At 41.0% G+C, this 23777-nt stretch overlaps 1 protein-coding gene across 1 annotated transcript in view; it reads right to left on the bottom strand.

The window, feature by feature from the left end:
- PKHD1 (PKHD1 ciliary IPT domain containing fibrocystin/polyductin) overlaps positions 1-23777 on the bottom strand; it is a 2083594-nt gene that overhangs the window by 558899 nt on the left and 1500918 nt on the right. The window lies entirely within an intron of this gene.

Below are 23777 nucleotides of genomic sequence, written 5' to 3'. Positions count from 1 at the left end.
CAGGGTTGGTCATGGATAATATGCTTACGGTGATGGTTCCGCATGCAGTCGATACTCTTTTGAATCGTACGAAAACTCAGCACTTGACGAGTGCGAGGTTGTCTGGGTACGAGTTGACGTTATTGGCAAGTCATATTCAGATAAAACGTTGTAATGTTCTGAACCCGGCAACTTTGTTACCGATTAGCGCAGAGTCAGATGAAGTAGCAGAACATGATTGCTACTTGAGGACAGAAGAGGAAACAAAGGGTCGAGTGGACCTTAAAAACACCCCATTGGAAGAACCAGATGGTACACTGTATGTGGATGGGTCATGTTTTAAGTTGCCGAATGGTGATGTGACTACCGCTTATGCTGTTGTAACGTTGAACACTGTTGTTGAGACTGCAAGGTTGAATCAGAATTCTGCCCAAGCTGCGGAATTGATTGCTCTCACTAGAGCATGTGTGTTAGCGAAAGGGAAACGTGTGAATGTGTTTACCGACAGCCAATACGCTTTTGGCGTCGCTCACAGCTTTGGACGATTGTGGAGAGAGAGAGGTTTCTTGACGTCGCATGGTACGAAGATTCAGCATGGCCAGCTTGTGAATGATCTTTTGGATGCACTGACGTTGCCTAAACAAGTAGCGATTGTTAAATGTAGCGCGCATCGTAAGGTGACGGATGATGTTGGTCGTGGTAATGCGTTTGCGGATGAGATTGCTAAGGAGACTGCCCGGAACCTTAGCACTCGGATGTATGTGACGAGTTCGGTTAGGTGGCCTACAGAATCGAGCATGTGTGAAAACACTATTGAAAGCGTGAAAGAAATTCAGAGTGAGGCCACCGAGACTGAAAAGGCAAAGTGGAAAGAAAGCACGGGAAAGTTGGATGCGAGTGGTTGTTGGATTGATTTGTCGGATCAGAAAAGATGGTTGTTGCCCGATGCGTATGTGCTGGCCGTTGTGACAATGGCGCATGGGTTAGCACATATCAGCGTGAAAGGTATTTGTAAATTGTTGTCTTCTGTGTGGAAGAATGATGGTATTACAAAATGTGCTGAACGTTTGGTGAAGAATTGTATGGTGTGTATGATGTACAACCCTGGCAAAGGAACCCCAACTCCTCCTGGCAGTTTTGCTCCCCCTTCATATCCCTTTGAGGTGATTCAATTGGACTTCATCCATATGGAGCGATGCAATAACTTGAAATACGTTTTAGTCGTGGTTTGCGCATTCTCCCGATGGATCGAGGCCTATCCTCTCAAAGACAATACTGCTTTGTCTACTGCGAAAATCCTACTGAAGGAATATTTTCCTCGGTATGGAATGCCTAGAGTCGTGTGGTCAGATAACGGAAGTGAGTTTGTTGGAAGTGTGATGAAGAGTGTGTGTAAGGGCCTTGGAATTAATCAAAAATTCCACAGCGCCAATCATCCCCAGTCAGCTGGATTAGTTGAGGGGTACAACGGTACCCTTAAACTAAAGCTAGCGAAGATTCAGGCTACGACTGGTCTTTCGTGGCCTGACGCTTTACCTTTAGCATTACTGTCAACTAGGGCGACTGTACACTCCCGAATAGGGCTCAGCCCCTATGAAATAGTGTTCGGCCGTCCTGCGAATGTGTGGGGGGTTCCTAGGCCAGGAATGTTTTCTGATCTTGAGTACCCAATGTTGATCGATTATCTACATGACTTGACTACTAAACTGAGGTTAATTCACCAACAGGTTTACGACGCATTGCCGACGCAGACGGAGGGTCCAGGCCACCAGCTCCAGCCCGGAGACTGGGTGGTGACGAGAAATTTTTCACGCAAGAATAACCTAGACCCGAGGTTCACCGGACCCTATCAAGTGCTCCTGGCCACGAGGACTGCCGTTCGTCTCGAGGGACGTAAGAATTGGGTGCATGCCACCCACACTAAAAGAGTCCCCATCCCTTTGCCGGCAGACCCGTGGGTAAGGAGAGGCATTGCGTCAACGGAAACAGAAACATTGCCGGCGTTTGTGCCTTTCAGCGACGCACAGCCTGTTGGAGAATCCTCAACGCAGCAGAAAGACACTGTTGAACAATTAGCATCAAAAGACTCAAGACCAGAACACTCAACTGATCAGCAGGACGCTGTCTCTTCAACGGATCCTTTGTTCGACGAGCAGACACGTCCTGGGAAAACCCGATACTTTTTGCGATCTCGCACTAAGGACAAATAAAATATTCTGCTTTGCTGAATTGACAACTGCATTATCCCGTTTTCCGTGATCAGCTTTGAACATTCGTATTACTGTAATTATTCCTGTACATATATATATTGAGCTTCCTTCCTTCCAGCTGAGAGACTTTGTTTTTGCATATATACATATTGTGTATTGAAGGCCGTAGGGCCGCGCGCGTACTTCCTTCTGGATAGTAGGTCTTGACGCTAGGTTAAAGGCCGTCGGTTCCTGGGAACTCCTAGGGATTGACTATTGCTACACAGAACGAAGTGCGTCAAGAAACGTTGCGGACGGTCGTAGGGAATGGCATTTTCGAAGTTGAATGATTTGGAGGGAGCTCAGGCTCATAGACTCAAGCTGCAGCAACTCAGTCGTACCAAATGTTTCATATTCCAACTGTTTGTATTGTTTTTGACTGCTTCTGCATTATTGGCGGGTGGGGTGTATTACACGATGTCTTACTTCTTACCTGCTACACCTACTCCTACTCCTGACCCTAAACTTGTCTCTACTGTCTCTCCTCATTCTTTTCACATGTTACCGGAACACGAACAGGCTAGACGTGTAGAATTCCGCAACAATTCCTTTATTCAGCTCCTTCATCAGCATCAGTTAGTGGTTAACACTACTAATTGTTGGGTGTGTGGGTTGATGCCACATACTACGGATAAGGGAATTCCATATCTGGTGTTACCGTATAGTTCCCAAGGGTCAGCTCGAGCATTTCAAACAATGTTTCGAAGCGCACTGGGTTTCCACCCCATTCGAGAACCACGTTCCCCCTACTCTGGTCCTACTTCGTATCAAAAGCCTTTGTCGATAGCAATAGAGGATTTAGATAGTGAAATCTATGATCCTTCGCTTATTCCCGAGGAAGAGATACAAGCCTATAGGGTCCTAAGTAGAGGTGAATATAGTGTGTTCACCAGCGAAAAGCAGCTTAAAAGCTCGCCTCCAATATGGGTCGTACCCCACACTGGTAATCTTTGTCTCATGGGTCGTGGCCGAAGATCGCAAGCCCGACTTGGAGCAAGTGCTTGCACTGAAAATTACATGCTGCCGATGGTCTCGTCCCCTGTGTTTCTAGCTGCCAAGGGTACATACTTTATCTGCTATGATCGTGCATATGCATGGTTGCCCGCTGACTTCATGGGCACCTGTTTCATTGCAAATCTGTTGCCTCCGACGTTCACTGTAGATGCCGATTATCATAAGACTAGAGTTGTACGAGGCGTAATTAGCGAAGAGGATACTGCCGGTCAAAAGGCAGGAGACTTTTTCAAGGGTTTCCTCCCGTTTTGGGGACCTATGGTTAATAGTAGGAACCTGAGACAGTTGACTCGAGTGGTAGAATCGACAGCTAATATTACTGCCAGTGCCCTTGGTAATATCACCACAGAACTTCAGGCGGATAGACTTATGACGTTACAAAACCGTATGGTTTTAGATGTCATCTTAGCAGATCGAGGTGGGGTATGTAAGGTGATCCATTCGAGCTGCTGTATTTTTATTCCAGATAATGCTCCAACTGTCTATCAAGCCATCTCGAGATTGCATAAAATCTCCGAATCCATACACGTGGATGTAGGGGATTGGACGCTGCTTGGATGGTTTTGGGGCCTGATGTCGACTTGGGGTTGGAAGATTCTGATGATCGTCGGAGTTGTTGTAGTGTTCCTGTTCACGTGTTGCCTTTGTGTGCAGTGTGGTCCTGCCTTATGTGGCCTCTGTGCTACAACGTGTATGAGACAGCCGCCTGTTACCAATGGGACTCGGTTGGACAGAGCTATGCTACAGCAACATCTCGATGGTCTGATGAATATCGAATATGATTCCGACTAGTGCTTGCCTACATGAGGGCAAAAGGAGTGTCTGAGGTTCCGTGACAAATGTAAGTGGTGCATTTGACTCGCACGAATATAGTCGAGTCTGGTATCTATGAACCGCAAATGACGAGTTTAGTGGGTGTACGCAGTTTCGCTGTGCTAACCTAAACCGTTCGTCTGTTACGTGGGTATTTCTATCTGTACCCACGGGTTCCATCTTAGATACGGCATCCATTTTGTCTCTTGCCCTCAAGTAGCCAGCGAACGGACGTTGTCCGCTTCGCGACCCTGGGACTCCCAAGATATTTGCGGAAGACACATGTTCTTTGAAAGTGTCTTTATGACGAGGGGGGATGCTACTGTAAGGCAGATGGCGCCGCTCGAGGCTCATCTTGCCGCACGGACTTATTGTCTCAGCCGTGCATCTCATTAGGCACGTCCCTTTGATGCCTGTATCTCGTGTTTCCCGATACCTCCCCTTTTACACCCTTTCCGATCTCCCCACTGTTTCCCTCTTCCTCTGCACCTGTCCTTGTTCCTATTTCGATCTGTTTTACTGCTGATTGGAATTTGCTAATGGTGGGAAGATGGGTTTTTACAGTTGGGAACCTACAAATGTTTCCGCACTTATGTTCCGGACCTCATGTGTTTCAAAGTGACCAAAGCGACCCCTCTGGGGGATGATGGTGGGAACTGGGTTGTAAACCTTTGTGTACCATGTTGTCTTATGGGTAAAAACTGTATAAAAGGAGCGATCCACAGAACCAATTTGAGGCAGTCTTCCCAAGTTGCACGTGGTGTACTTGTCGTGACTTCTGTGTTCCCTGCAGCAAATAAACCTTGAATCTTTGACGCCGAAGGAAGTGTCCCGTGTCTCTGTGATTCGTACGCCGGAGCAGGTTACCCACGAAGGTTTCAGGTGTTGTGCCCTGGCACCGCTGGGTCTTAAAGAACCCAGTCCCTCAGGTCTGAGCTCATCATGTTGATGGTGACAGATGGAGTAGAGGAAGAGGAGAGTGAACATCTACCTGTCCTCTTGGCCTCCAAGCAGAAGGATGGGTGTGTGGAAGGAGTAATCCTTTCCCCCATTCCGACTCCTAAACAGCAGAGGGACTGTCATCAAGTGCTGGAACCATACTCCTCTCTTTTCTCCCTTACTCCTGGAATTACCCACCTGTGTAACCATGATGTGGACACAGGGGACTACATCCCTGTTAAGTATAAATCTCCCAGGTAGTCGGATAAGCTGAGGGCCTTCATCAAGGGTGAAATTTTTAAGATGCTGGAGTTGGAATGATAGAACCCTCCAGTAGCTCGTGGACAAGTCTTGTTGTTCTGGTATCAAAACTTGCCACACCGGGCACCACATCTGAACTGCGGTTCTGTGTGGATTACAGTGGTCTAAATTCAATAACCAAGACTGATGCTCATCCTATTCCTAGGGTGGATGAGCTCATTGACAGGGTAGGGGCTACACAGTTTCTAAGTACCTCTGATCTTACATCAGGGTACTGGCAGATCACCCTAACAGAGGGAGCTAAAGAGAGGTCAAGTAGCTCATAAAAATGAGGGATCAAATTCCAAAAGTATTGAGGTGGTCTATTTCCCTACAGGGTATAGACTTTAGGGTGGAACACAGACCAGGAGTAGACCACACCATTGCTGATGGTCTATCAAATTTCTTCTGCTTCCCTCTGCTTCCCTGATGAGAACTCCCTAGAGGTTGGTATCTCACCCCAGTTTCAGCTGGGGGGACACATGTTAGACCTGTCATCCTTAGGGTAGTCTTCCCCCACGTTTCTACCTTCTGACATCCACATTGCTGGTTTTTTGTTGGCCTTAAGACTCTGAGAACGTTACCACTGCTAATCAGTGCTAAAATGCATGTGCTTCTCCTCTTAACATGTTGACATTGGTGTCTACCTGATTGGCATATTTAGTTTACCTGTAGGTGCCTTGTAAAGTTGTACTCCATGTACTCATGGCCTGTAATCTAAATGCTTCTAGTGGGCCTGAAGCATTGGCTGTGCTATGCAAACAAGTGGCATTTTAAACTTGTCTCAGGCTTGTCTTTGCAGGGCCTGTGTGTGAAGTTTACTGCCACTTCGACTTGGCATTTAAAACCACTTTCCAGGCCTAAAACTCCCCTTTTATTATACATAAGTCACCCCTAAGGTAGGCCCTAAGTGAACCTAAGGCCAAGGTGCTGTGTCACCTTAAGGCATGAGATGTACTTTCAAGTTTTACATGGTTTGGTTCGATATTCAAATAAGTATTATATATATATATATATATATATATATATATATATATATATATATATATATATATATATATATATATATATATATATATATATAGCAATCTGCCTTTAAGACTGAGTGGATGTATAAGTGACTGAAAGGAGGATTTAGTTTCAATTTGATTGACTGTCTAAGTGACGAATTTAACGTGTCTCACTAAATATATGGGATAGTGATTAAACTGTGTGAATACCTGTTTCACTCTATCTTTTATTGTGCAAACAACTACATAAGTTGGTTACTACCTATGTGAAAGTCTACATTAGTTATTAATAAGTTAAATGAGTATTTGTATGGGATAGTGAATTATTGTGTGTGTGGTTGGGTGTGACGTGTGTGACTGTGGAAAGATGTGTAAATAGTGGATTTAGTAAGTATATGAGGTTAAGACTGTATGTGGAAACAGTTGTTCGGGTGAGTAAACCTCTTTATGAGTGTGGCGATGAGTAAATATATTTCTCAATGATATATGTCCAACAAACTAAAAATATAAAAGGCAGTGTATGTGACAGTTATTGTATATAAATAAAAATTACATAATACTCAGTGATTGTATGATTGATGTATGCATAATGTATACTTGTAATACTGATTTTATAACACACTAAGTATGAGTTACTATCTATATGAACAAAAAAAGTGGTGTTTGTTTAAGTGAGTAGTTTGTAATTATAAGTATGATCAATTGTTTGCATAAGTGAGTAGGATGTCTGCATAAAGGAATAGGATACGTGCTGGTGTGTAATGTTGATATAGGTGTATAAGTATATTTCATAGTGTTCTATTGATCTTTGTTAGCACGTATGAGTGAAACTATATGTAAGTGTTTAGATGTGTGTAGGTGTAGGAATTACTGAGTGGGTTTTTAGAAACTTGTACTGGTCTGTCAATGGTTTCAAATATGGTACTTCATATTTTACGATGAGTGTTGAAAGAGTATTCTACTGTATGATGAGGTGTATTAGTTTGTCACATGGATGATGTCATCAGTGATGTCATTTGAGATGTCATCAGTGATGTCACTGACCATGTAATGAATTATGTGATATGTGACATCATCAGCAGTGGATTGCGGGCGCACAAGTTATAGTTAGCTGAACTAACTATAACAGGGGAATTTCAATGGTTTTGTATGAGTAAAATGTCCAGCTAACTATAACAGGTGTGAAACCTATGTTTTTTTCAGTGAATTTCTAAAGTTTTTTAAATGCTAATTCTTAACTATAACGTGGCTGAAACCTATGCTTTTTTAGTGAATTTCTAAGGTTTTTTTAATGCTTTTTCCAAACTATAACGTGTGTGAAACCTATGGTTTTTTCAGTGAATTTCATAGGTTTTGTAAATGCTAATTTGTGTGCACATGGATAGAAGACTGCGTGTAAACAGCATACGGCTTTGAAGCAGTCCTTGTCCTAAGGCCTACTTTGCTGCATAAGTACTGGATACTGACGGAATCAATAGAATACTGTAAAGAGAGTGTCTGAGTGAATCTATAAGTGCTTGAGTTTTAGTACAGTGAATGGATAAGTACATAGTGCTCAATGCTTTATTATTATTAAACAATACAATTATTCTTCAGACATCTCATATTTTAACACAGCTTCTAAAAGGAGTTCATCTGGTACTTCTTCGAGATCATACTGCCGGTTTGCCATTTCAAAGTGTATAGCTTCCAGTAACTCTACGTGATCCAGTGCTTCCAAAAAATCAGCATCATTGCTTTCATTTTCAAAATCACAGGTGCTATCTGCAGTACTGATGTCCTCTAATTCAGTCTTGCTTGCTGTTATTGGTAGATTTTGTACTTCAATTAAACTGTTGTTCATTTTCAATGTGTCTTCGGTCATATTCTCCTCTTTATCCATAACAAATCTGTTATGTTCTAGGTCCTTGCACAAAAACATAAATACTTCACTTTAACAGTTTTCTTAGTACATAATACAAAAGTAGGTTTATCAACTATTGTGGCCTAAAAAAAATGTTATGCAAATACCATTGTCTAATAACATTCCAACAGTAGAGTTTTAGTACTTCATAAGGTTATATAAATATAATTGCTTACAAACATATCATGTAATTAAGTTTTCGTAAAATTCGAAACCAGTCACTGCTTATGACTATGGAAAATGACTCAGGCTTTTATACTAAAATGCAGTACTAAAAAATGTAGAATATGTCTATTCACCTTACCCCTTCCAAACTAGTAAATGTGTTTTAGGAAAATGGAAAAGATACTGTTGCTTGTCTAGAATAACACTGTGAATTTGTGTGTATTTATGTACCATTCTCACACTAGTTTTTGAATACTTCATGTGTTTTCACACACATCAATCCTTAAAGACCTATCCAGTACTCACCTTCTAACATAATTAGTAATTAGTCATTGCTTATATAAGTCGGAAGTACTCACAGCAACAGCTATAGAATGCCCCATCAACACAAAGGCCCCCATTAGGATGGCAGGTTTTCCACCCCAGCCGCAAGGTTACCGGGGCGGAAAAGCGGCGGACGGTCTTTCCGTCCGCCGCGGTTCCCTCACCTTCTTAATATGGCGGGGGTAATGCAGGAGAGGATGTCGGGCGGATTGCCCCCACCAGGCCGGCGGTGGCTACCGCCAGCCTGGCGGGGGCAATCCGCCCGACATCCTAATGGGCCCCAAATTATTGTGTATAATGAGGACATATTTACATAGAGAAGAAAAGCTACACACAGTAACTTATCCTGTCCTTCTAAATATGAAAGAGTATTTGAAAACACACTATGTAGGGTTTTTTTGTTGAGCAATTTGGTCTCTTTTAATCCTGAAAGTCCCTGGTCTCTACTAGCCAAGCATATCTTTCTATTCAATACCATACAGGTGCGTTGCAGAGACCTGTTCTCTAGCCATGTCCCATTTTATACACTATGACATCTTAGCCTACCACTATCTCACTGTAAGTAATACCTTGCTTATTCTTCCCAACGCCCCAAGCGCCAGCACACCTTTCCGAGGGTAGCTTTACGATTTACAAATGTTAGCATTTCTTTTACTTAAGAAGCATAGTAATAACAAATATTAATCCGTTTTTTTTCTTCTATTGTAAACTATATATTTTTTATGTCTTATATTTAGAAGTTTTTAATCATGAGAATGCAAAAAACAGAGTTTACCGAGCAACATTTTTTAAACTCTCTAACATATGAAAATAATATTGACCTTATACGTGTTACTATGGAAATCGAAACCTTTACAGCTTCACAGTTTGTAACTTTTCCCAACACGTGCAGAAGTAAAACAGTAAAAAACTCGGCACGTGTAAACTGTAAAACGTGACATCTACATAGGCGGAGCAAATCTTCCTTCCATAGACTATAAAAGAACCAAAAGCTATATAAACCACACCTACTGTGCAATTAGTTTGTTTTCGTGAGTTATTTCTGAGTCGACAATCTGTGATGCAGGATCCCTTTTCTAGCATCAGATTCTTCTTTTGCGTCAACAAACATATTCCGGAGTTGTAATTTGTTTCAATATGGCATAGGCATAGCACTTAGTTATAACGTGTGGCTATTTGTCAATATTTAAACATTTATATCTAGAAAAAAATGTTATTGCATGCTTTTCGCTTTTTCTCTGTAACGTCAGCTGCTTGTTTTCAGAAACAGATAGATTACAACAAACATTGCTCCTTTTCTGGCTCCTTTCAGCTTATATATTGTTACTTTCTATATTATAATGTTGACACTGTACTTTGCTTGAGAGGTGTTGGTGACCCGTCGGCGCAAACCCTAAACAACTACAATGAACGTCACCATCTTCCAGTTGTTATTGTGTTTTCCCCTGGAGATCATATACTGTTAATATGTATATTATAACATTAACAGTTATGCTGATCCTAGTGGAGTTCATGATACGTCGGCACAAAGAGTAAAAATATATAAGCAATGTCACCGGCTTTTGGTTTTTAGTCTGTTCCCCCCCTTGTGATCATATGCTGTGAAAATATATATATATATTATAATTCTCACAGTTATGATCTCAGAGGAGTTTATGACTCGTCGCCACCAAGATCAAACTTTTTCACCTCCCAGAGAAAAGAAGTTCAGTAAATAATTGCCGCTCGAAAATATTTTATTATTGATGTTCTGATAAATAGATAACTTTATTTTCCTTTTCTTTTTACTGCAACAATGGTATCAACCGTTATATTGTAATAGATTGTCCTATTGTTACAGAAGAGGAATAGGAGATTTTTCATTGCCATCTATAATATATATCTGTATATATTTTGTTTCAAGAAACATATTTTACGAAATTGCACAATAAAAAATATAGCTTTTAAACAAGAAACCGGTGTGGGAGCACACTGCTTCACCTCCCAGCAGAGTCGCCCCTAGGCATCATGGTAGATGCAGTTCAGTTCGCCAAGCGAGTACACTTGGAAAGTCTCTTGAGTGTTTTACCAGGTGGGTGCAGATTAGTGCTGGCAATCTCTGTTTATTATCCGCCATCAGCAAGGATTAGGCAAAATTATTTGGGGTTGCTGAGCAGGCTGCCGTATTCTTGGATCGCAGTATCTCACTAGGCGCGCAGGGGCCTCTCCACGAGCTCGTCAGCTCAAAGCGGCTCGAGGGAGCCTTTAAACAAGAAACCGGTGTGGGAGCACAGTGCTTCACCTCCCAGCAGAGTCGCCCCTAGGCATCATGGTAGATGCAGTTCAGTTAGCCAAGCGAGTACACTTGGAAAGTCTCTTGAGTGTTTCACCAGGTGGGTGCAGATTAGTGCTGGCCATCTCTGTAAATATAGCTATCCTGCATACTTTGTTACTTTAAATATTTGATTAACCCTACATTTCTGAATGTTATTTTCAAATTTCTATTCTTATTTGGGGTTGCTATTCACCTTCTCCCTAAAGAATATATAGGACCAGTACTGTACATTATAAGAGTACCATCCTATACATTCTTAAGTGACTATGTAATTTGTTAGCGGAACATATTGCAACCTCTAAGCACTACGACAGAACGTTCCTGAATTCTACAGAATAAAAATTTGAAAAATATTAATGCATACATTTCTATGTAATATGAAGTCACTTGTATTTAACTGTTTTTTACTTGTTCTCTTGACCTCAGATAATGTAGTGCGGGAGTGTTTGCTGTAGCACTTCTATTCTACTTTATCTAAAAGTAACTGATGCCCTCTTTGTGGTCGTGATGAGCCCAAAACTTCATAATTTCTCCTTTTCTTGGTGAGGGAGCTGAACTGATTCCACACCAAGGGTCCAGGACCTTGGGGCTAAGAAACTCACTCCAAGCAGAGGCTAGCAGGAGTCAGGCAGGTCCAGGAAGCAATTCAACAGGGCAGATGCAGGGAGGCCTCTGGAGCTTGTTATGTTCCTGCAGCATAGAATATGAGGTCAGTCAGCTGCCCTTTGGAGTTACTTCAGCATGGGATGAAGGGAGCAAGTTCAGGCTTCCTTCTCAGCAATTAGGGCAGGCATCAAGCAGCAGTGCAACAGGGTATCCTTCTTCTAGTATCCACTGGTCCAAGAGTATACTGAAGAGTTGGTTCTGAGGGCCCAAAATGTATATGTGTTGTCAGCTCTGAAGTAGGAGAAAGTTCTGGAGGTTTCCACCCCTAGAGGTATTTGAAATTTCCTGCCTCCATACCCTGACCCCAATTTGCATAGGGGCACAAAAGACTGGTGTGAAATCCTTTGTGAGTGTGCTGAGGCAGAGCCTTTGTAATGTGCATGTTTTGTAGGTGACAGCTCTGCCCCCCTTCAAGAGATGGGCCATCCTGCCAACACCTATTTTTCCTTTGACTCACTGTCTGAGGGTAATAGACAAAGACCAACTGCCAGTTACGCCTAGTCATGTGACCCTGCAGGCACCAAATGGTTGGGACAAGAAAATGCTAACTTTCTAAAAGTGGCATCTTCAGAATTGTGACTTAAAATCCAATCTAACCATTAAAGAGGGTTTTCAATTACAAATCTTTGTGGACCAGGCTCGGCATTCCTTCTTGCTCCCAATTGAAAGTGATCACTTATTAAATATGATAAGGTAATCCAATGATATGGGCTTAGGCCATGCAGTAGTGAAAAGCAAATTTAGTGGTCTTTCACAACTAAGACAGTAAACGTTAAAAGTATATGTCTAACTTTTTAAATGCACTGCACCCTTCCCTATGGGCTATTTAGGGTCTGCCCAAAGGTTAGTTTACATGTATTATAAAGGAAGGTTTAAGCATGGCAAAAGGTTTATTTTACCAGGTCGAACTGGCAGTTTAATCTGCACACACAGGTTCCAAGGGCAGGCTTGAGACCATGGATGTCATTCCAGGCTAGTTAGGGGTCGCAACTTCCTTTGTGACCCATGACCTCAGAGGGGCAAACATTTGCGTCCTCTGAGCCAGTGGTCACAAAGGAAGTGCCAAGAGTAGTAGGGAGAAAGTTAGATGTCACAGCTACCCCTAACTAGCCTCAAGTGACATCCATGCCTCAGAAATGCTTAAAAAAACACTTAAGTGGGTGGCACAATGAGCAATACAGGCCCACTAGTAGCATTCAATTTACAGGCCCTGTGTACATGTATTACCCCTTTCCAAGGGATTGACAAGTAAATTAAAGGTGCCAATTAGGTGTATGCCAAATTCGCCATGTTTAAAGGAGACATCACATGCACTTTAGCACTGGTTATCAGTCGTAAAGTGTGCAGAGACCTAAAAGCCACCAATAACGGGTTCAGAAAACTGGAGGGTGGAGGCAAAGGTTTAGGGATGACCCTGCAGAAAGGGCAATGTAAAGCAAGTACACTAGAGTAGATGATGGCAGATCTAAAAGTAAACTTTCCTTCCATCAAGGCATGCGAGACCAAGGGGCTGCCCTGGTATTTTAAGTTTGTACAAGGGTTGTGCAGATTTAGTTTATTTAGTTGGAAAATGTTGAATGAATCTGTTTTTGCAATGTTCGCAGTGTGAAGTGCCATCTTGAAATTTTGGCTGGCAGTATAACTAAACCATTGAACAGATGGGAACAGTCTGTGGGTGATGCTGGGGGTGGTAAAGTTGTAAATGCCATCTTTGGACTCAACAGTGTATTTTCTTGGAATAGCGGTGAACACATTTGTTTTTTGCTGGACTCAGTTTCTCAAAGAAGTAACTCATTCAATTTATCAGACTTTTTAGGAAGATTTCCAGGGTTGGAGAAGTGTGGATCAATGGTTAGAGCGGCAGACCCTGATGTAGAAGTCTGGCCTGGACCAGGGTTGAATTCCCGCCTCGGCGGGTCTTGGGCTCAATTTCCCCGGACCTGATATTCTTGCCTTGGTGCCTATTCTAATAATGGGTCCCACTCCGCAACTCTGGGCAATAGCTTGCTTACTCTCCACAACAACCCCAACAGCGCTAGGATGCCTGGCTTCACCTTGGGGGTACCCAGGAGTGGGCACTTCACAGGGAAAGGCCAGGAAGGGTTCCACAGCGGTATGTGCACAGCGCCTTGAGACCCCTTCGGGGGTGATACGTGCGCTATATAAAAGCACTACATTTACATGTATTAGAAACTTTAAGATAGAGCTGTGTATTGTCACTGTATACGTCTCTAGGTATTTATTTAGCCTTGAGCATTTGAACCTTCAGATACACAACATTTTTTATGAAGGATGAGTGCTCTGAATAATCCTAATCTAACAAATTATGATCTAAAGACAACAAGGATGCCAACCATCTCCTTGTCCCTTAATTCAGATTCTGGTGGATAAAATGGCGAGTAGTGTGTCTTGGCAAATGGATTCAAGTGCGGCTAACAGATTTAGAATATCAGAGGCAGCTGTTACCATCGTAATATCTATGAAGAATAATATCAAATACTTGGAGAGTTGTTGTCTCTGCACAGCATTTAGGATGAAATTCCAATTTAAAGAACTTTAGAAGATTACTGCTGTAGATACGCAACATAAGTTGTAGGTAAACTGCTTTTTAAATAGTTTTTTGGTGAAAGGGAAGTTTGGAGAACTGTCTCAAGTTTTGCAAAAGCCATTGAGTCTCGGTTATATTCCTTAAGTAGGGGGATCATTTTCCACAATTTGAAATCTGATTGGAAAATTCCCTCTTCCAATGAAGCATTTATTATGTTGACAATTATTGGAGCAATGTCCTGAATGCAACAGATTTAGCAGTTTGCAGGTGTGTGACCATATACATATGATAAGGGGCTGGTTTTTGTAATCATTTTTAGTATTTCTTGGGTGTCAAGCTTTTTTTTAATGTTGACCATACCTTAATATTTCTTTTTGGATTTTCCAGCTGAGGTTTTGCATTTTGGTTTCATTTGATATGTTTGTGGGTTTTCAATATCTTATCAGAGGAAGAGTCATTAGTATTAAAAACAATATGGACAATATGGAGTTGGTTGGTTCATTGTTTGGCAGAGCAATCTGGGTCGATACAAAGCTTGATCATTATGTTTTTTTAAGGAGTCAGCTTTTGTGACCAGATTTCTTTCTTCGTGGTTTCTTGCTGTGAATTTACAGCACCTCTAGTGTTTCAGAGGTTTGCAGTAAATAACAAATCTTTTCTAAATTTTCAGTTACTTTTCTGTTTAATTTCCCTTATCGGTGCACCCTGGGCTGAGTTTTTTCACTTTATTGATTTTTGAAGTAGAGACAAATTTCTTTATAGTTTTTTGTGCTATGGAATTGCATTACTTGGTGAAATTTCTTGTGTTGGCATGTCCGTAACACCTGCCATGGATTTCAGATCATCAGAAACCTGCAAATGGAGATCTTGTTTAGAGGTCTTCTCCAACATTTCATTGGTTTTGCTTGTCTTGTTTATGGATCTAAATGTATTTCATGTGAAAGAGAAATTTGTTGTAGTAATGGACTTTTCTATGTTGCTGTTTATGGGGATAAGAAGGGAGAAAATCAGGGTGAGAGTGTTTTTGTTTATACGTTTAAATCTTTGGGAAAAGTTACGTAAGATTCCTAACATTTTGGGTATTGGAGCAAATGAATTTAGTGGATGCTGCAAGAGATTGTAATGTTTCAACAGAACAAGGGAACCCTTAAGGTATAGCATAGGGACCTTGGGCATTACGTATTATAAAGAACAGTGGTCCCTATAACGAATATACTGCAAGCAATGATCATACACTTAATAGGTTGTATGTCTTCTGTCCGTCCGGACAGGAATTTATTTTTTAGATCAAAAGAATAATTTTTAGGTTGTTTAAAAATGTCAAGCGGGCACAGCCGTGACCTTCAACATATACAGGACAACAACAAAAAGGAAAATGGAAAAAGCATGAAATTTGTCTGTACACTTGTATTTCAGTGGGACAGACGTTAAATGTTAAACCGCACCATTGCAATTATCAATGTTACATACAGAATTTGCATATGGGGTTATGTGTCGACGTTTCGATGCCTTTCTTAGAATATGGGCATCATCATCAGGACATTGGATGACATTATTGTTGTCTTAATCATTGTAAAAGAAATTGTTAGCCTTTCCATCACATTTTTTATACATATTTACATTGGGAGGAAAAAGGGGAAAAAAACAAGGAAAATAACGTAAATACCAGGCATATAACATAGGTCCTCTTTAGTTAAACTTATAGTGAAATCAAGTGCAATTTTTCAAGACGAGATGGCTTGAATGTGAAAGGTGGGAATGACAAATTTCTTTATAGTTTTTTGTGCTATGGAATTGCATTAATTGGTGGAATTTCTTGGGTTGGCATGTCCGTAACACCTGCCATGGATTTCAGATCATCAGAAACCTGCAAATGGAGATCTTGTTTAGAGGTCTTCTCCAACATTTCATTGGTTCTGCTTGTCTTGTTTATGGATCTAAATGTATTTCATGTGAAAGAGAAATTTGTTGTAGTAATGGACTTTTCTATGTTGCTGTTTATGGGGATAAGAAGGGAGAAAATCAGGGTGAGAGTGTTTTTGTTTATACGTTTAAATCTTTGGGAAAAGTTACGTAAGATTCCTAACATTTTGGGTATTGGAGCAAATGAATTTAGTGGATGCTGCAAGAGATTGTAAAGCATCCCAGAAAGCCATTCCCTTACCTCAACAACTGCAAGAATATTTGTAACCTCATCTCCCTTGATCATCTTAAATCCGTGGTCCATTCTTTAGTTGTCTCAAGACTAGTTTTCAGAAACACAGGTTTACCAGGAGCTAACCAAACATACATGTCTCTGCTGTACTGAACTCGGATTTGAGGTTTATACCAAACCAACCATGTGAACTATATGAATTGATAAAGAAATTAATAAAGAAATTGAAGTGATTAAGGAAAGAACCTCAGTCTTCCGAATGTAAGGACTATGTATCAGGGTGATTTATTGATAGTCTGAGAGTATTCAGGTGGTTCTAAGTGAATTTTACCTAGTAATTTGTGCCTAGCAATAATGAGGATTAGGGTTGCAGCTGGCATACTGTTCATGGTATTTTGTCCATGTGCAAAACTCTACTGAAAAGAGAATGCTGATGTTAGGTCTGTTTCTGCTAAGGCAGAGGTGTCCAGTGCTGGAATGTGTGTGTGTGTTGTGAGTGCGTATGCTTTTATAGCTTGTTAGATAAAGATGTATTCTGTTGAAAGTTGCAGTGTTGTTGCAGCAATGCCTATGTATGGTGCTGCGTGGATTGCCGTGTCATTGTACCATCACTGCTGGGTTTTCCTTCTACATGTATATTGTGCACTGATTGTGGATAGCTAGCTACATTATTTTATTTTTATCACTTTTACATGTACTTCTAGTCAATTTTGATATCCATCTCTTCACACAGTTGTTTTATCCCAGTATTTAGATTTATTTTTCTGTTTGATAAAAATAATACTTTTGATTACCAGACTCTCTCTGATTTTTACCTTGAATAAGCAGGCCCATGGTGAGTCATAGCAGAATAAGCAGGTCCTTCAGATAATATAAAGCACACTCCCAAAAATAAAATCCCTCCTTCTAAATGCATGACATTCTGGGATCCTTTTGTTACTATTAACACAGGAGGGAGTTCTTTACTTTCAAATCAGTACCAAACACAATCCCCTAGCAGCCATATTCAATTATCAGAAGAGCTCCCTCAATTATCACAGGCATAAGGCTAGAGAGAAAGCTTGTTGATGACAATGTGGACAGGTGTTATTGAATGGGACAGAGGATATGTTCTGCAAATAGTGTGCCCTGCAGAACGCTTAATCTTCCTCACTCAGTCCCTGCCCCATTTGACATGAGCAAGCACCAGCTATCATTTATGAGGTCAGTCAGAATCATGGCTGGGTGGCTCATGTGACCACAGGTATGCTGTAATGAGTGTGGTTTGGCAGTGAGGGATATCATTTTCGTGAAAACAATACTTTGAAAACCAAAAACTTCGAAACAAAAATAAAAGAATGTCAAACTCCTTTAAAGTTAGGATGAAATCATCAAAGATTAGGTTTCGAATCCTCTCTTTTTTTGTTTTGTTTTTTAAAAGCTGCTATGAAACACACCATTAATACTTAGAAGGGAAATGAAAGAGTAGTATCCTAAACAGACAAAAAAGTTTACTGTCACAGTAGTAGTTTACTTCTGCAACAGTATGTGGAGAGGGAGCATTAACAAGTAAGGAAACATTGAAAGGAGGCATTATAATAGGGTAGTTTTGGAACGTGTTAGGGAGGGACGAAGAAAAAAGAAAGGCAGGTGCATGGATGGGAAATAGTTTTACCTAAAAACACAAGGAGCAGGGGCTAAAGGTGAACAGGTTAAAAGTTAAAGGAAAAAGAAGCAAAAAGTGTGGGAGGCATTTAAGAAGTGATACAAACCCCTCAAAACTAAGCATGGGCGGAAAATCCGTTCCGCTCGCGGATTTTGCAGATTTTTGGTAAATTCGCAATCCGCGAACGCTCGCGAATTTACCGAAAATCCGCAAATTTGCACGCAGCGGATTTTTTTTTCTTGGTGATACAATTTTGCGGCGTGCGGTGTAAGTTCGCAATTGCGAACATGTAGGTGCGGCGGGCAGCAACAATCTCGCACTCGCAAAATTACAAAATTTGCAATTCTGCACAAGAAATCCACTAGCAAGCAGCATAGACCTTCTGAAAATGATGATTTTTATCAGAATAACTCCTCAGGTTGACATTTGCCTGCCCTTTTTTGGATTTGAGGCCTTTTGACTTTCTTTGGATCACTTTTGGATTAGAAATAAACTTTCACAAGTAAGTTTGTTGGCATTACATTTCCTGTTCTGCAGAAAAACGAGTTTTGCTAAACTGAAAGCACTCAGCAGCAGGTGCAAAAGTTCAAATTCATCATTAGTAACCATTCCCTGTAGTGCTTCCTGACTGGGGCCCCTCCAGAGTTCAGTTGCTAGTTGCAACAATTGTATGACCCTGCTCTGACCCTCACAGCCGGATCATAGAATAGCTACAAGTAGGCCACAAAGGTCCTGGAAAAAAAATTGCACTGCAGCAGAAAGCAAATTACAGATAAGGAAGCAGGTGCAGACTGGAATTTTAAAACAGTGACACATTAATAAATCAACCCCAAATTAATTCATGTCAGTTGAAGCAGGGCAGGTGTGCTTGCTTTTTCCCCCCATAATCTACAGTGATGATGAACCAGAGGGTGGCATTGATGTACCAGAGCGTGGCATGGGTAAAACAGAGGGTGGCAGTGGTGAAACAGAGGGTGCTGGGAACCTGTGATGATGAACCAGACGTAGAAACAACATAATCGCGACCGTTGCGAGCCGACATGTAAGTTCGCAATTGCGAACTGGTAAAAAACCCTCGCGAACTGGCAGAAATCCTTGCGAACACAAAAAAAAAATCCGCAAATTTGCGCGAATTCGCGGATTTTGCGGATTGCGAGTTCGCAAATCCGCAAATTCGCAAACGCCAGATTCGCAAAATTCGCCCATGCTTACTCAAAACACATTTTCCCTTAATAAAATTATTAGAAAAAAATGTAAGTGTAAGGAGTTGGCGCTCCCTACACCCTGGGAGACTAATAAAGCAATTCAATTAAGTTCAATTTGACAATTTTAAAATTATTTAATTAATACAAGTATTTATTAAAAAATTTTAAGGGTCAGCGATAGAATTAGCTTTAAAGTATGTGCAAGAAAACATACTGAATAATGATAAATCAACATTAATATTATTAAATTATTAGAAAAATAACCAACAATTAATACCAAGGAAAGCATTGGGAACACTTTAGGAGTATTGTAATTAAACATAAATATGTTTTTTTGAACTTCAAATTGATTAAAATGTATTAAGTAAACAACATTTACATATATTTAAAGATTAGCATGTTGGAGCTAACATAAGTGACAAAAACATAATAATAAGGAACCAACTAAAATAACTAAAAATACAATAATACAAAAAATATTCAAAAAGGAAGTGTTACAGATAGTCTTATTTAAACAATGTAAATGTAAGGCTACTTTAAATTATGTAAACTAATTTTTAAAAACAAATGTAAAGCTTAAGGAGAAAAAACTGAAAATAAGAGGAGACAGATTCGAAAGAATAGTAAAAACTAAAGGTATGCATCTCTCCAAAAAGAACTGACTTATGAGGGAAAACCTAGGCAAATATTTCTGGAAAGCAAATAGCAGAAAAATATTTTTTCGTTTCTACCCAACACAGAAAAGTGGCAAACTGTTGAGAAGGAGTGGGGGTAATAACAAAAAGAAGGAAGAAAGGATGATCTAGTGAAATTTCTCCTACTATGATGTAACCATTTCAAAGATAACAAGCATTTGTAATGCAATAGGTCTCGCATTAGGAAAGTTTGAGCTATTGGTATTGTAAATGACAAAATTTGTATTTATGTGTTGATTTTGAAAATAGCGAAATTAATAGCTTTGTCATTTACAATGCCAATAGTTATAACTTTCGCAAATGTGACAACCTTAGCATTTGTAATGCAATATGTGTTGTATTTATGTGACTTAGATGTATTGATATAAACAAATAACAATGGCTTTTAATTTTTTTAAATAATTAATAATTAAATAAAAGTTATTGTAATTTATAATGGCAATAGCTTAATTTTTTGTAAATAACCTTTGTGAAGATTATGTTCATTGTATTTTATTGTGAAAAAAATCCAAGAACAGGAGTGAAATATTAAAATCTTTTTGTGACATTTGTAATAAAGCTTGTGATGTTGTGGTGCCCCGGAGTGATGCTGTGGTGGTGCTGAGTCATGCTGTGGTGATGCGATAGATAGATAGAGTGAGTGCGACAGATAGATAGAGTGAGGGCGATAGATAGAGGGAGGGCGATAGATAGATAGAGTGAGGGCGATAGATAGATACAGTGAGGGCGATAGATAGATAGATAGATAGATAGATAGATAGATAGATAGATAGATAGATAGATAGATAGATAGATAGATAGATAGATAGATAGATAGATAGATAGATAGATAGATAGATGTGTGTGTGGTTGTGGTTGTGTGTGTGGTTGTGGTTGTGTGTGGTTGTGTGTGTGGTTGTGGTTGTTTGTGTGGTTGTGGTTGTGTGTGTGGTTGTGGTTGTGTGTGTGGGGTTGTGTGTGTGGTTGTGTGTGTTGTGTTTGGGGTTGTGTGTTGTGTTTAGGGTTGTGTGTGTTGTGTTTGGGGTTGTGTGTTTGGTTGTGGGGTTGTGTGTGTGGTTGTGTGGTTGAGTGAGGTTGTGTGTGCTTGTGTGTGTCCTTGTGTGTGTGGTTGTGGTTGTGTGTGTGATTGTGTGTGTGTGTGGTTGTGTGTGTGGGGGGTTGTGTGTGTGTGGGGTTGTGTGTGTGGGGGGTTGTGTGTGTGGGGTTGTGTGTGTGTGTGGGGAATTGTTTGTGTGGGGGGTTGTGTGTGTGGGGTTGTGTGTGAGGTTGTGTGTGTGGGGTTGTGTGTGTGGGGACGTTGTGTGTGTGGGGTTGTGTGTGGGGTTGTGTGTGTGTGTGTGTCAGGTTGTGTGTGGGGCGTTCTGTGTGGGGGGTTGCTTGTGTGTTGTGTTGTGTGTGGCGGAGGGTTGTGTGTGTTGGGGGGTTGTGCATGTGGGTGTGTGTGTGGGGGGGTTGTGTGTGTGGGGGGGGTGGGCGGTTTGTGTGTGTGTGTGGGGGGTTGTGTGTGTGTGGGGTTGTGTGTGTGGGGTTTTGTGTGTGGAGTTGCATGTGTGGGGTTGTGTGTGTGGGGTTGTGTCTGGGGTTGTATGCGTGTGGGGTTGTGTATGTAGGGGTGGGGGGGTATGGGTGTGTGTGTGGGGTTGTGTGTGAGTAGTTGTGTGTGTGTGTGGGGTTGTGTGTGGGGTTGTGTGGGATTGTGTGAGTGGTTTTGTGTGGGGTTGTGTGTGTGGTTGTGCGGGGTTGTGTGTGTGTGGTTGTTGTGTGGTTGTGTTTGGGGTTGTGTGTGTGTGTGGAGTTGTGTGTGTGTGTGGGGTTGTGTGTGTGGGGGTTGTGTGTCGAGACCTATTGACTTTGCCAATGTTTTTTGAAGGATATATGTTAGAAGGTATGCAGTGTCAACATTTTTTTACTTCAATATAACATATAATCAGTTAGAACATCATTCACAATCGTCCTAAGCCCACCCTGTGTGTACAGAGGTTGGTTATGAAATTGATAACAAGGTGGTACTGTACATGATAACGCACATGTAATTGAGTAGCTTACACCATGCATGCTCTGTAAGTTTTTACAAAGGGAATGCATTTGGATTTCCAAAATGTATTCAAATACGACATTCATAATCGCAACTCAGGCAATGGTACTTTGCAACTCAGTATCCCGGTGAGTCAACCCAAAAGTTTACTGATGATAAATAAAATAATAATAACAGAATGATATTATCTTTTTATTTATGCTCTCTGAGCCCCGCAATAAGTATAGGGTGGGGCCAGGCATGTCCAGGAGGAGGAATGGTGTGCACTTATAAGTGCACATGCGTGTTTAGCTGTCTGTCCTAGGTCGGCCAAACATAAACATAAGCCGGAGAAAAGCCACAGGCTCCAATGCACTGTCTGAGCGGCAAACGAGGCCGCTTTGACCAATCCTAGCACTGCTCTCATGCTATGAGAACAGTGTCAGGATTGGGTGTGGAGGCTGTGCCCTGAGGGCCAGTCCGCTTCCGGCTGACGAGAGAAGCAGCGAGGCGGCCGTCAGTGGAAGCAGAGTGGTAGGTAAGTCTTTTATTTTTTTAGTTTTATATTATTTCTTCCTCCCCAAACTTCTGTCCCACGCAACCGCCCAATCACTTTAGGTAGACGGCGGCCACCACTGAACACATGAAGATAGTCCGTGTTCAATTTGTTTGAATTTCGGGGTTGTGACATCACCTGCTAATAATTTTGCAAAATACTATTTCGTCATACAGTGAGTATAGACATATCTTTTTTGGGAGGTTAGTGGTATGATAGCTTTTGCCTGTCACCACAGGTTTAAGATTGGCAACATTTGTCTTCATGCGGTTTATAAATAAAATGTCAATATTGAAAATGTAAATAAAAATGTTGAATGCATACCATTGAGTCAAGTGGATTATATAAAACATGTACAAGTAAATAAAGTTTTAAATCATCTCTTTATTCTAATTTTCATTGACCGATACATGTATCTTACGTGAATAGGGTACATATACAAAATGCTTTTTCTAAATTGTTGTTGCATTCCTCATGCCAGTATCAGTGTACATTCCAAATGGGGATTTAAAACATTTCATGCAATATTACAACCATTTTTAGATGAATTCCTTTATTTATTATAGACAGCAACCAATTTTAGGAATTTACGGCCAGTTGATGCATAGGAATATTTTTTGGGTGTTAAACGCCGATGGATTTAAAAATACAACCTCAATCGGTATCGCATTGGATTTTGTATATTATTATTTTATTGTTTTTCATTACTCATCAAAACAAGAACATTTCAAGAATTGTATTTTAATTACCGAAAACGAAAAGTATCAAATGCGGAATGTATCACATATGCTATGTATCGCATGGAGAAGTGAATGCATGCAATACAATTTTTTTATTTACCGCGCATAGGGGGTGATTACTATAGCGGGTGGATCACCACCGCCCGTATGGCGGTGGCGATCTGCCTGCAAAAAGTCACCGCCCGCAACCCATTTCCCCCGCTATATTTCTATGGCGGGGGGACCACGGCGAACGGGAAGACCACCCGCCAGTTTTCTGCCGGTAGGCAATCCGCCTGATTGCCTACCGTATGGAAAAGGACAGCTACATGGTGGCTGTGCCCTGCAGGCACCGCCATCCATATTACTATAATGGCGGAGAAGTGCCTTTCCATGGCGGACACTCCGCCATGGAAAGGCATGCAGTGTTTTATTTGGGGGCCCGTTGCAGGCCCTCAGGGTGTTGGGGGGGTGAGGGTGCACATGGGGGGTACCTATGTTACCCCCCTGCATTTGCATGCACAAGGTGAGATAATCAACTTCTAATTATGCGTATAGCTTCCC

Source organism: Lissotriton vulgaris, chromosome 6 (assembly GCF_964263255.1).
Source record: "Lissotriton vulgaris chromosome 6, aLisVul1.2, whole genome shotgun sequence".
In the NCBI taxonomy this organism is placed as follows: domain Eukaryota; kingdom Metazoa; phylum Chordata; class Amphibia; order Caudata; family Salamandridae; genus Lissotriton; species Lissotriton vulgaris.
This window is presented reverse-complemented; position numbering and strand designations above follow the sequence as displayed.